This window comes from Hipposideros armiger, unplaced genomic scaffold (genome assembly GCF_001890085.2).
Source record: "Hipposideros armiger isolate ML-2016 unplaced genomic scaffold, ASM189008v1 scaffold_32, whole genome shotgun sequence".
NCBI classification, from domain to species: Eukaryota; Metazoa; Chordata; class Mammalia; order Chiroptera; family Hipposideridae; genus Hipposideros; species Hipposideros armiger.
Window position 1 is genome coordinate 3,249,708 of NW_017731382.1, and position 13,736 is coordinate 3,263,443.

Genomic DNA, 13,736 nt, shown 5'->3' on the forward strand with positions numbered 1-13,736 from the left:
CCCCCACAGGACACTTGGCAATGTTTGAGGACCCTTGGCCATGTTTGAAGACATTTTTGATTGTCACAACTTTCGGGAGGGATGTTGGTTACTGGTATCTAGCGGGTAGATAGAGCACAGGGCCATCTTACAATGTGCAGGGCAACCCCTACAAAGAAGCACTTGGCCCCAAAAGTCCGTGTGCCAAGGTTGGGACCCCTGGTCCTCTGGACTGTACATTTTAAAGCATTCAGTCACCCAGACAATACCCCATTAACAAGCATCCCTTTGCACTCCAGGCTCTGGGTGCAGAAATCAGAGAGGATTATTTAGATGACAAGAGACAAAGCCCAACTCACATACGATCAGGCAGAACAGAGAATCCAGTGGTTCTAGTAACTCAAAACTACACCAGGACCTTTCACAACTTGAGTATAGTTGGTGCCCCCGCACACACTCTGCTCGGATGGACCAAGATGTCTGCAAACAAAACTTCAGCTACGCACTCATTGCACGGGCTTCATCCTCCTGAGGCAATTGCCCAGAGCTGTTTCTGGTCAATGGAGGGTGGGAGGCAAAAGGAGCCTGGAGCCCTTGGATTCTCTCTTGTCTTGTAGACGCAACTCTAGGACGGGCTTGATATCCTCTGGCATTTGAACTTTGCCCTGGTGAGAATAAGTGCGATTTATACACAGTATAAATTTAAAACTCCCAGAGCTCAAGCACATACATGTGTAACACGACGCCACTTGGAGATGCTTGGTGCAGCCTTCCCCACGAGCACTATGCCGAGAGGATGTCTGCTAAGCTTTGGAGCACTCATAAATCCTAAGAGACTGGGCCCAGCATAGTGCTAAGCCAGCGCCCTCCCCACACACTTAAAAATAAAAACTAATTGGATTCCCTTGGTACCCATTTTTCATCCATGATCCCAAATGTGCTGTGAGCCCTTTCACGATTAGGAGAATATGATAAAAATGTTCCAAGAATTACAACAAGCAAAAGGCAGATGACATGCATATCCATCATTGTTTCTTCCTCAGCCAAAAAAAAAAAAAAAGAATTAAACATTAAATTGGGTTCAGTTGGACATTCCCTGCAACTAAAGAACCCAAGAAAACCAATGCTGGGAACTTTTTAGATGCCCCCTCTGAAAACCATCATTTTTAGCTGAATTGAAACAGTGACTGAACTGTTTCCTACTAGATTTTCAGCAGCAAAGAACAGATAGGTTTGCGTTTCAGGGAGTCACAATCACCATGATATGACTTGGTTGAAAGATTGTCATTTTAAAAGAGCCTATTTGTTACAGAAGATGACCGGCCATACAGAGGCAACGAAACTTCCACAGCAGCGTCTTTTATAGTCAAAGATGAGGGTGGTGATGGGCTCTCCGTGCTGGTGAGAAAGTGGCTGGAAAGACAGGCAAGGCCCATTCAGCCTTTTATTCAAAACCACGTCTGATTGCACTGCCTGGTTTTAAAGCACTTTTGATATGTTTCGTAGCTTTTGAGTCTCACACTGTTCTGCGACTGAGCTTTTTGAGGACTGGGACTTTTTGTCCTCGTATCTATGGACACCCAAGGCTCATCAGCTTAAATCGAAGAGAACCTGGTGAGAAAGGCCAGCCCACTATCGCTGCACCATGTTGGAGCGATTCTCTGAGATTACACGGGAAGTTAGTGAAAGAGCCCCGGGGGCTTCTCTTGGCCACACGGTTCTCCTGAGAGCTATTTCAAGAGACTCCCCACCCTTCTCGTGACTCACGGTCCCTACTGCACGCTGAGCCGTTGCTCTGTCCTTTTCATCCAGGGCCAGATACTGCCGTCTTGGTTCATATTCTGTGTTCCCACACACCCCACTGCCAGTGTTCCAGTCCTAACTCCGAGGCAGCTGAACAAAGCAGAGTGGATTGGAGGTGGGGATGGCTGTCCACACTCCAGCCTGTGGGGTCCTAGACGGAAGGAATTAAGGCTGATTCATCTTTATCAGAAATGGACACACAGCCTGATAAAGTGAACACTCTTAACCACCAACCCCGTTAATCCATCCATCTGTCTAATCATCACAGACCTGTTACGGGCCAGGAACTCATCTATGCATCTTACAAGCATGACATCACTGAGTCCTCACAATGACCATCTATGATCAAGCTTAATGACCGCATGGAACCCCAATACGATGCCATGAGAAGGCCGCTTCACTTTTGTGGTCTTCCTCCCAATACCAACCCCATCAGACAAATCCAAATGGAGGGACATTCCACAAGACCCCTGACCAGCCCTCCTCCGAACTGTCACCATCATCAGAACCAAGGAAAGGCTGAGAAACTGTCACCGCCAGAGGAGCCTAAGGAGACATGATGACCAAAGCAGTGCGGTGACCTGGGTGGGTCTTGGACCCGAAAGGAGACATTAGGAGAAAATGGGTGAAGTCTGAATACACCAGGGAGCTTAGCTAGCAGTAACATGATGCCAAGGTGGGCTCTGTAATTGTGGCAAATGTGCTATAGAAATGGAGGATGTTCAAAACAGGGCAGACTGGGTGAAAGCTTCACAACTTTTCTGTAAATCTAAAACTATTTCAAAATAAAAAAATTATTTTAAAAGTTGCTAAAAATTACATCCCTCTAAGGTAGGCACTATTAATTGCCCCAATTTGGTGGGTGCGGTCACTCTCCAGAGGAATCATTGTCTCCTAGCCTGATTATCATTCTAGCAACTTCTTAGACCCTGCCTTCTACACCGCACAAACCCTCCCAGGGCTCCTGAGAATTCGATCATGAGAGGAGACCTCAAGGGGATCATTTCTCCGCTTGGAAGCATGAGTGACCCAAATGGCTCTGCGGGGAAGACAGTGAATGAGGCTGCGAGGCCTCGGTGCTGGGAGCTCGCACAATAATTGAATCGTTTGAGCACTCCCAGGGAAAAACATCGCAAGACTGATTTAGATGGATGGTCGGAGACCTTCTCAGAACCCCTGTAAGTCTTGGATGCCTGAGTAGGTTGAAAAATGGTTCCAATTCGATGGGGCCTGGGTGGCAGGAAATCACCCGGGATAACCTCTAACACCATCAACACACCAAACTCTTTGCCTCTCTCTGAAGGCAAAGGCCCCCAGCTGCTTCCAATCAGAGAACGCCAGCTTGCCACTCAGAGCACCACACCCCCGCACACCCCATTGCTGGCTCTTCAAAATACAGCTCCCTCGCTCTAGTGCAAGGAACAAAACATGCCCGGTCGAGGTCTGGGACCCCTGTTCCCTTTCTCTTCCTCTCCTTACTGATCCCCTTGCTTTTCTAAGTCCTCAGGGGCTTTCGGCATGACCCACAGGGCTTTCTCTGAAGGGACACCTTTTCCCACACTTGCCTCTGCCTCTGAACCTCTCCCACCAGCATTCAAGTTTATAGACACCCAGTGCTGCACACACACGCAGGGGACTGCAGGGGGACACGCTGGCTCTACCTTTCCACTCCTTCCCACCCATTCAGCGTGGGCCATGCTCTGTCCCTAGGGGATGGCTCTAGTCCCCAAGGTCCCTTCTCCTTCATCCAGGCCTGGCTTAGTCCCAGTCCCAGTGAGTGACAGGCTCGGGGAAAGGGAATAAGAGCCAAGTGGGCTTGACTTGGATTCTGTCACTAGCAAACAAGAGCCTGAGTGCTCCTGGGCACACAGGAAAGTCCCCCGGGGTGGCCCCAGGTGGCTGGCGTGGCTCCAGGTCAGTGCCTGTGGTGCAGGTTTAGCAAAGCGCCCCACCTCTCTGACTCTCAGAAGGGCCCATGTTGGCCAATTAATGATATGACCACATTACTTACAGTACCACCTTCCCGTGAGAAGGTCACCGTCAACCCTTTATACATATTCTTCCCACTATCTTCTTCTAGGCTCAACTCCAACACATTATTGCCTCTTGCTTATTTTGACAAAAATGCAGGCATCCTATAAATATGGTCTCACGCCTTCCTTTAGGACGCAGTTGTCCTTCCCGATCATGTGTATCAATCTACTCATTCTTTTTAACTCGCAGATTATCTGCGGAATGGACGCACTCTGGTTTATTTCACGTTGACGGCTGATGGGCAGTGAAATTGTTCCCATATGTCACAGTGCTGTATTATAAACAGTGCCGCCTTCTCCTAAAAACATCTTGCTGCACAAGTAAACATGTTTTTGGAGGACAAATGTCTAGAGGTAGACATGTTACTTGGAAAGGAAAATGTGCGATGACCACACCATGGATAGACGTCCATGACTCCACGATCGCCCGCCTTGACCTTCGTTCTCCATGGCTACCACTCAATGGGACCCTGTGGCTTGTTCTGTGCAAACTGAGCAGGGAGCTCACACTGACTGAGCACCTTCTGGGTGTTCTCTGGTGTGCCTCTCAGCATTTCGAACTTAAAGTGCATGTACCCCTGTGAAGCAGGAAGAATTACTGCCCCAATTTACAGATGAGGAAAGTAAGTCGTTTTCCTCAAGTCCTATAATTGATACATGAAAAAGTGCGGATTTGGCTCTGGTTCTGCCTACCTCTGGAGCCCGTGGCCGTCACCCCCTCCTCCCGCCCTCCCGGTGTCTGGGTGCCTTGGAGCTGGGCGCACTTCGCAGCCCACTCTGCCTCCTGGACTCTCTGAATGCCATTTTCCCAATAATCAATTAGAAATCAGAGCAACTGGTGTGGGGTTGGATATGAGGTTCTTCATCTGGTTTGAATTATTATGAAATCAGGATTATGTTGATACTTTTCAGGCTACACCCCGGAGGACAGTGATTATTTTCTTTTATCCATTTATTTTCTTTTTCTATCAGCTTCGGCTACTAAATCCTCCCCAGTATAACCTTCCGGATCTTCTCGAAATTGCGCAGGATGAGGCGGCTTTACTGTACCCTAAGCAAGTCAGCCCCGCAGGGCGGGTCAGGCAGCCTCACAGGCAGAAGGGTGCTTTTCGGGCTATTTTGTCAGTAAACCTTTGGCTTCCGCAGAGAAAACACGTTTCTTCCACACCCCCATCTACAAACCTCCAGGAACTCCTTCAGAGACAGAATGCATGCGAGGCCAAATAAAAACCTGTCGTGTCTTCCGGGGCGGTAGCCTCCATGTTCTTCAGCAGCTGGCCTGACCCTAACGCACAACGGAAGACTTTACGGACAAACGTTTACTGTGCTGTCACCATTCTCCCTTCCTTCTAAAAACTTCCTCTAAAGACTCCTCTTACAATGTCGAGGCTGCTGAGAGGCAGGGAAGGTGGTGAGCCCCATGGGGTGCCCGTGTGAGCTCCGTTGGTCACCCATGTCATCCAGGCAGAACTGAGAGATGGTGAGAGGCTCTGGTGAGTCACATTAGCAGGTGAGGAGAGGAGGGGTCTACATCCCCGAAGGATGGCCGCATCCCACTTGTCCAGAGGGAGGCACTGACAAATTTAGCAAAAGCGTCAAGGATGTCACACATGTAAAAGGTTCACTTGGAAACCCCCCACCCCCACCTAGCGTTTAAAACTTGCCCTTCTAAAGTGTCAGCAAACTGAGAAATCTAACCAGTCCCCATGCGCAAACATACTGGGGCATTCGCAGTGCCATCACCGGGAGCTGGGGCAGCTGGAGAGAGGCAGGTACAAGCAGGTAGCGCCATCACTTTACATCTTCTGTATGAGTGTGAAATGATGGGTGCAATGAACACCTAGCAATGTGGATGGGTCTTAACAACATAGGACTTAATGAGAAGCCTAAGGAACAGGTAACAGAAGTCGGAGTAGTGGTTACCTTGGGGTGAAGGGGGCAGTAATTGACTGAGAAGAGCGTGAGGGAGGCTCCTGGGTGCTGGAGGGCTTCTGTGTCTGGACCTGGGTGGTGGCGATGAGTACAGACATATGTGAGGTCCATTGAGCAATATACTTAAGATTTGTATGTATATGTGTATATGAAGACAAAGCAACAATACATATTTTGCAAAAATACAAACAAAATGATTAATACATTTGTATTGTGGTTAATGGTACTGGGGGAAAGGGGGTGGAGTAGAGTGATAAAGGAGAATGAATGTCTGGATGGATGGATGATGGATGGATGGATGAATGATGGATGACGGATGGATGGATGGATGATGGATGGATGATGGATGTGTGTATTAAGAGAAAATTAAGGGATAGATGGGTGGGTGAATAGATAAATTGCTAAAGCTAGTTGGTGGGGAGGGATAATGTTACCATCCTTGGCCACCATACTAGACAGGGTCTAAGAAGCAGACATCAGAAGCTGACTCAGCTACCCGTCGTGTTGAAGGAATTAATCAGAAGGACATTGGTTAGCTCACAGAACTGGCAATGATGTTAAGGAATTGGGCTCAGCAAACAGACCAGTCCTAAGGGATCTGAGAAGCTGCAGGTTTTGCATCAAGGACTGTGCTCTGGAGCCCCGCAGCTGGTCCGGCCCCTGCACACTGAATTCCCCTGCCAGGCGCTGAATGGGCTCTAATGGTCCTGAAGTCTTTCTGTATCTCCCTCAAGATTCAGAGTCCTGGATGAGAGCATCTGATTGGCTGGGGCCAGAGTCCCAGGGGCGGGGATTAGGAACAAGCACCTCTGCTGCCCTTTGGCTCCTGTAAGGATGGAGGAGGACCACACTCACGGGTTTCCCCCCAAAGACAATGCGTGTTTCGATGCCAGGCACCCACCCCTGCCCTGCTGCTCTGACAGAGCTGGGAGGGGAGGCAGGAGGGAAACAGGTCTCGGGTTCAGGCTGTGGGCTCAGTGGTGCCAGCAAGACCAGAAGTACTTGTGAAATATTAAGCTGCAGGCAGACAGCAGCCAGGAGTTTTACTGCAGAGATGACGGAAATGGCCGTCGTGGTGGGCTCAGAGTGTGTGACATGTTCAGGGATTGTTAGATGTAGGGCAACCAACCTTTGTGGTTTGCCCGGGACTGAGAAGCAACCTGGGACACTGGGCTTCCAGTGCTGAAAGTGGGAAAGTCCCAGGCAGGTCGGGACACGTTGGTCACCCTAGTGAGCAGCTCTATCCAGGTCAGGATGGGAGAACGAAGGTGACTGAGGCCCAGACTGGCCCACTCCCCAAAGCTGAGCCTGTGCCCCTTCACTCTCAGAAACTCCACTCCAGGCAGCTCTCACAGTTAAGCCCGTGGGATACGCAGCAGAGCCTCGTAAACTGTGAAGCATTATGCAAATGAAAGATATCATTATCATCCCGGATTGTGAAGGTCCCTTGTGGTATTGATGATTTTTCATATGACAAAGATCTATGCTTTTTCTGTGCTGAATTAATAATTCACTTATGCTAATAAAACAAAGAAATCCAGTTGCCAGGGTCTCAAAAACAATCTCATGTCTTCCCATGAATTCTAATGTAGCTGGGGTTTTTTTCCTCTTCTTTTTTCTTTCGTTTTAACTGGCAAACGGAAACAGGTGAGTTGCAAAGTCTGTGGACTCTTTGGGGCCAAAAAGAGTAAATGGTTCATGAATTTAAAAAAAAAAAGTGTGGGGAACATTCATCTGTTCTTGCTAGGCCTCAGAGTGTACCCCCAATGGTAAGTGATTTGAGTCAACTACCCACCTTTTTGGTCAGAGTGAGCCCTGTGCTGACGTGACATTTTCTCCCCTGTCCGTTACGTGTGCCTGCTTCACTTGTTCTCCACAGACGTGCCTGGTGGGGTTGGCCATCCCACAAAGGAAGCCAATGGCTTGGGGATTTTCTACAGTTTTCCAGGTCGTCAGACAGAGTTCTTTCTCTGTGAGCAGCTTCTAGTCCCTGGGGATGTTCTAGAATAAGGATTTGGACAATTAAGGAATGTTCAGATTCTTAATGATTGTTTTCCAAAGCTTGGAATCGTGATTCCAATGGGTTCTCTCACTCCGCCCCTCCCTCCACCCATTTCTCTGAGCACTGAGAGAAACTGGCCCTTGCAGGATGGGGTGGGATCATCTAGGCAACAGAAGGATGTCACACCACTTCATGGCTGTCCCAGCAGCTCACATTTACCAGGAGCTCCCTGTGTCTGGCACCATCCTGGGGTCACTGCAGGACGGGCAGTGGTGGGAAGAACACAGAGCCTGGAGGCAGACAGCTGGGTCTGCAGCTCTTCATTGCGTGATCTGGGCAAGTTCCTTGACCTTTCTGTGCCTCTCTTTCCTCATCTGTAAAATGGGAATGAAAATGGTCCTTACCCTGGAGGGTTGTAACAAAGGCCAAATGACCCACCACAGTGGTGCTCATGATGCGAGCTGTCATCAGTCCCCCAGCTCCTTTCAAGAGGTTTGACACCATTTTCACATTAATGTGTAGATGGGGTTGGCCCTTTATACCCAGATTCTCTTGGGAGCACACAGCCGAGGTTTTCCAGAGGCTACATGCAGTAGGGTGTCGGGTGTGACATTGCAACAGACATTAAAAGAGACGTGCAAAAATGGAAAACAGAGCCCTTCTTTTCACTAAATTCTTGGTTTGGAAAATATTGCTGTTTTCCATAAAAAAAATATATGTAATGAGTTTATTATTGCTATTTTAGAATGAATTGCTAAATGATTTTAAATGTTTTCCGTGTTAATTTCTGGTACAATAAATATCAATCATTACTTTGTAATGGGGATTCTGTAACTAGGACGTTTTAGGGCTCTCAATCATTTTTAAGGGTAGCCAGGACTCCTGAGACCAGGGCCGCTGACAAATACATGTAAAGCACTCGTTTAATGCAATAAGCCTGAGGGCTGGTTCTGACTGTTCCCGTTGTACAGAAGGAGAAACCGAGGCACTGAGAAGACTCAAAGCCAGACAGAGATTTAGAGCAGAGCCAGGCTTGTCTGGGTCCAGAGCCTATGCATTTAGACAGACATTGAACTTACTTTCAAAGCTTGTTGAACAAAAGAATGAGCATTCCAGCTTATACAATATAATTGAACACACCTTATTTTGAACCTACCACGTGTCAGGTCCTGTGCTGGGGCTGAACTACACCTCCTCAGAGTGAGGCCAAGTCTGTCTCAGTCTCTGATTCTGGGTGTCCAGTGCACTCCGGACTCCCAGTGTGTGCTGGGCAATATGCAAATCTGCAAGCCCAGGTGAGTGGTGGGGCGTGGCTTCTCCGTGGAAGCAAAAGACTTTCTTGATAAAGGAAACCATCATCGCTTCTTATTATCAACCCCATCACTAAAACCTTGTCTTTCATTGGAATACCAGAGGAAAACCCTGGCAGTGTAACAGAAGAGGACCTCCCAAACTTGGATGCTAAAGAATTCATATTAATTCGGGAAAGCCTTCCTGTGTTACCCCTCATCTTACGCCGACAAGTGAGCAAACTCCTGAAACATCATTTAGAGCCCAACACAACCTGCCACCTGGCTCTCTGACTTTGGGGGTAGAAAATGGCTGAACACATCCAGAGGTATTTTATATTTAAGGCAAGTCTGAAATCTATTCAGGCGAAGGCTACTGCAAGGGCTTTGCAGAAAGGAAAACAACGCTGTCAAGGTGGGGCCCTTACAGATCGGGGCTTACCCCCACCCCCACACACACCCCCACCCCAGGTCAGCTTCCAGGACTCTAACGGCATCATTTTATGGGGTGGCGTGCTTCTGCTCAAGCGTGTCTACACAGGGGTGGCAGCACCCCACCCACATGAATTCTCTCCGGCACACCAGGTGGTCACGGGACATTCATATGTATGTAATTGAAAGTTACATTTCCTCCCACCACACAAGCAGCCACCAAGCAGTGACCACAGTGGTGGTTAATCATCTGGCTCGCCCACCCCCAGCCCCTGGGTTCAGAAGTCAGTTAGATTTCCACCTTAAGTTCCCTGCTGCTCCAAAGCATATTATTTTCTTCAATCTGTCAGTAATTTCCAACAATCTGGTTATGAAATCAAAGTGCAGTCTGTGGGTTTTTCCTCCCTCCACCCTTCTATAGGTTCTCGCCCAGATGAAATGGTGATGAAATATGTACAGTGAGGTTCTGAGCTTTCGTTGTACATCGTCCTTGCATGTTCCCAGGCCCACAGGTTCCTCCTGGCTGAGGACTGTCCCTTGCTCAGCTCTGCAGCTCTGTTCACGTTGTGTAGCCGATGTGTCCCACGGGAGGGGACAGCATCTTGACTCTCTCGGCCACTTGTGCAAACTGAGTTGTCACAGCATGGTGAGCCGGGGTCATTTCTAAAAGCTCCCCACCCCCCACTCCCCACTGGGAGGCACTGAGCGTTGGGTCAGCTGCACAGGACAAGGCAGGTACCAGGGCAGCTGGGACAATAAGCTCATCTTTGTTTCTAGGGACTTAATTCCACTGCCTTTAAACCACTGGGGGTTTAAGATGTTAAATGTTCCTCATTCTGAATTATTTCCATAATTAAAGACAATGTGCACCCTTTGTCCCCAGACTCCCAGCCCTCAAGTGTTATCTTCCGACACTTTGAAGACAGCACATTTTGGGGAGCTTTTTTCGTTGTGCTCCTTGTAGCATGTGGGCCATTTTTTAAGTACCAAATAAAAGATGGCTGGTCTGCACGGACCCAGGGATTGGCTTTTTAATTGGATGATCTCTATGGGGGAGAGCTCCGCTGCTAATTGAAAAGGTTAAGCTTTTCAAACTTTAAATGTGTATTAAATAAGGGTTGAGATTGCTGAAGCAAAGATTGCAGCCCCCATTGGGGAGGCGTTCGAAGCAAGTCCTCTGCAGGACCATACGTCATCTCGGCCTGTTCCTCCTCAAACCACAACTAGGCTGGTGTTTTCAAATGCTTCTCCACCATCCTCTCTGAAAGAAGAGAGAATGAGGGAGAAAGAGAGAGAGACTCCACATCTGTGAGTCCCATAAGACACGACACTGACATCAGACATTTGGAATCTTCTGGGTGTTACAGAGACCTTTATCTTTCACCTTTTCTTCCAAGTGAATGCAAAAGCTGTAAGGCAAGTCAAGCCGTCTCCTCCCTCATCAGAGTTTATGGGCTGCCAGTCTCAAATCTTGTGGCTGACCTACGCTTTAAGTATCTCATTTTCTAGCTTAGATTATTCCATATGGATGAGCGGTTGTGACAATGACAGTGATCAGGTTAAATGAGATGCTGAGAAAAAAAAATTCCGGGGTCTGTATGGAATTTTGAGCAGCCTGGGCAGTGTTGAAAGAAGCTATTTTAATCTTAGGCATCTCCCATTCTCAAGAACAATGCAAGCCTTGCCGGCAGGGCTATGGACTTAAATGTTAAGCCAGTTTCCGGGTTTCCAGTCCCAGGAGAACCTCCTTCCTGGATTCCCCAAGCCTGCAGCAGATTTCTTGGTCATAGTGTTCAGGATAAAAGCATCCTCCTCCACTCTGCCCAGAGTCCCCCGGATCCGGCTGCTGCCCACGGCAACCCCACACACCCCACACACCCCACACTGCACCTCCCAGCTCCTCCAACTCCAAGCTCCCTCCACCGGAATCACTCGCTCCTCTCCCTCTGGTCCTAGTTCACCCTTCAGAGTTCAGACTAAAGATTCCCTGATTCTATTCGTTCCCCCAATTATTTTCTTTTTCCTCACCTGGCATGGTCCCTCATCACTATTTATCAAATTGTAAGTAAATAATGTGTCATATCTGGCAGATGGCAGATGCTCAATAAATATTTGTTGGATGCATGGAAGGAAGGAAGGAAGGAAGGAAGGAAGGAAGGAAGGAAGGAAGGAAGGAAGGAAGGAAGGAAGGAAGAAAATAATGGAGGTGAGAAGGGAAAAGGGAGGGAAGGAGGGAGAAAGGGAGGGACGGGACGTACTCAAAATGGTGCCCTGTCATAGTGGATTCTGTGAAGCGCCACCCCTTAGGGAGGGGCTGCTTGCTGTCCCGGCTGCTGGCAGTGCGTTGGCAGGCAACCTTTAGCCACTGTTCCCTTTAGGATTTGCCTCAGCTGCAGAGCTGCCTCCTCCAAGGTCAACCCCTTCTCCAGCCTAACCCCTGGGTTGGCCAAGGCTGTCGTTGTCCACGTTAGAGCTCAGCCGGCCCCTCTGTCTTTCTGGTTTTCTTTCCCTTTCTCTTCAAACAGGCGTGGATCCCAGGGGTCCTCCATGTGAACCTCTGGCACACAGCACGCCATTTCAGAGTCCGCCTCCAGCAACCCCAGTCATCTAAGACCCTGTCTTTATAGATGGATGCCCCCCAAAGCCCAGGGTGAACCAACCCCTAAAATCGGGTTCCCAGGAGGGAAAAACACCAAGTGGTATTCCCAGCTACACCCCTATATTGAACCACCTCAGTTTTGGCAGAAAAAAATGACCTTTCTGGAACTCTTGTTGGAATCAGCAATGAGGCATCTAGAAGTTTCTTTCTCATGATTGAAAGTAATTTTAAAAGTAGAAAGTCACAGAAAGTGTAGCCTGGTGCCTGGCAACATACTCAATACCCAATAAATGTTTGTTGAAACAATGAAAGCGTCCTTTTTTTTCTTGTTCTCTGTTTCTCCCCTAAGAATTTAAAACCAGAAAAAAAGATAATAAGACTAACACATTCAGCCCCATGCAGTTTTCTCCAAATCACTTGTTTTTAGCACAAAAGGGATAACTACTTGTGATGTATTTTTCCATTACTTTCTTTGTGCAGAAGGTTTTTAAATTAATTTATTCTCTCTCGGCATCAGGTTGTCTTGTAATTGAAGATGTGAAGTGTTTGTCTTCCACAGGCTTTCGGGTGACGTCGTTTTTGCTGTTAACATCTTCTTTGTCTGCGCTTGTGAGCCCTGCCAAAATTGCCCACGCAACAGCAACTCAAGTGTATAAATTATGGGACCACATAGGCACTGCTCATATCCATTTGAGTCTAAACGTCTTAGGAGAGAAGATTCTTTTTGCAAAACAAACACAATCAAACCTTGATTAACTAGAACATTTGGGGACTGGGGTAGTCTGGATAATTTAATTCTCTGGGTAATTACCAGTTAACCAAAATCCATTGATATTTCCAAACCCCAATGCAGAAAATCCTTATAAAATATAGCAAGCACAGGAGATAATGGAAAATTTTGGAGGCAGATAGGGGTCACATCATGACAAGAAAGTTGGACTTTAGGGCTGGAACCCTCATGTCACTCATAGCTGTGCCCCTGACTTAAGCCAGAACAAAATGCGGTGGTGCTCAGTTTCCCCTAAAAAGGAGGCCCAAACCAACACACCGGATCACGGCCACTGAATCTGAAAGCCCGCATCAGTGTTCATTTCCGTTCATCCACTGGGCCCTGGAGGACAAGGGAGGTTGTGTGGGAGCTTGGGCCGTATTTCTCCTAGTAAAATCTGGTCTTTTGCTCTATAAACTTTCCCTGAATGTCAACTGCACATTCATGCATTGTTCACATAACTTTCCTTCGCATGTCCTGGCACTTTCTCCTCAAAGTGGAATAAAGAATAAAAACAGGGCAGGCTGAGTGGCTCAGTTGATTAAGAACTCACTCAAGAGTTTGAGCTCTGAGCAACAGTGGTTTGATGCCCAGCCCGAGCTGAGCAGCCGCGGAGCTGCCAACTGGTAGCAGGACGGCTCAGCTTAAAAAAAAAAAAAAGAAAGAAAAAAAAACAAAAAACAATGAGCTGTGTGGTTAATTGAACCACAACCAGTAGACAGCCTGTTGTGTGTAGGCTCTGGAGGCATCTCCTAATGCAACTGTGGGAGTTCAGACACGATGCTGCGCAAAGATGGCTGGCCTGGGATGTGGAGTCTGGACTCGCTCTGGTCCTGCCCATGTAAGCCTCTCTCTCCACTCCAGCTGCGTTATCATTGTGAGGACTGAGCTATTCTAG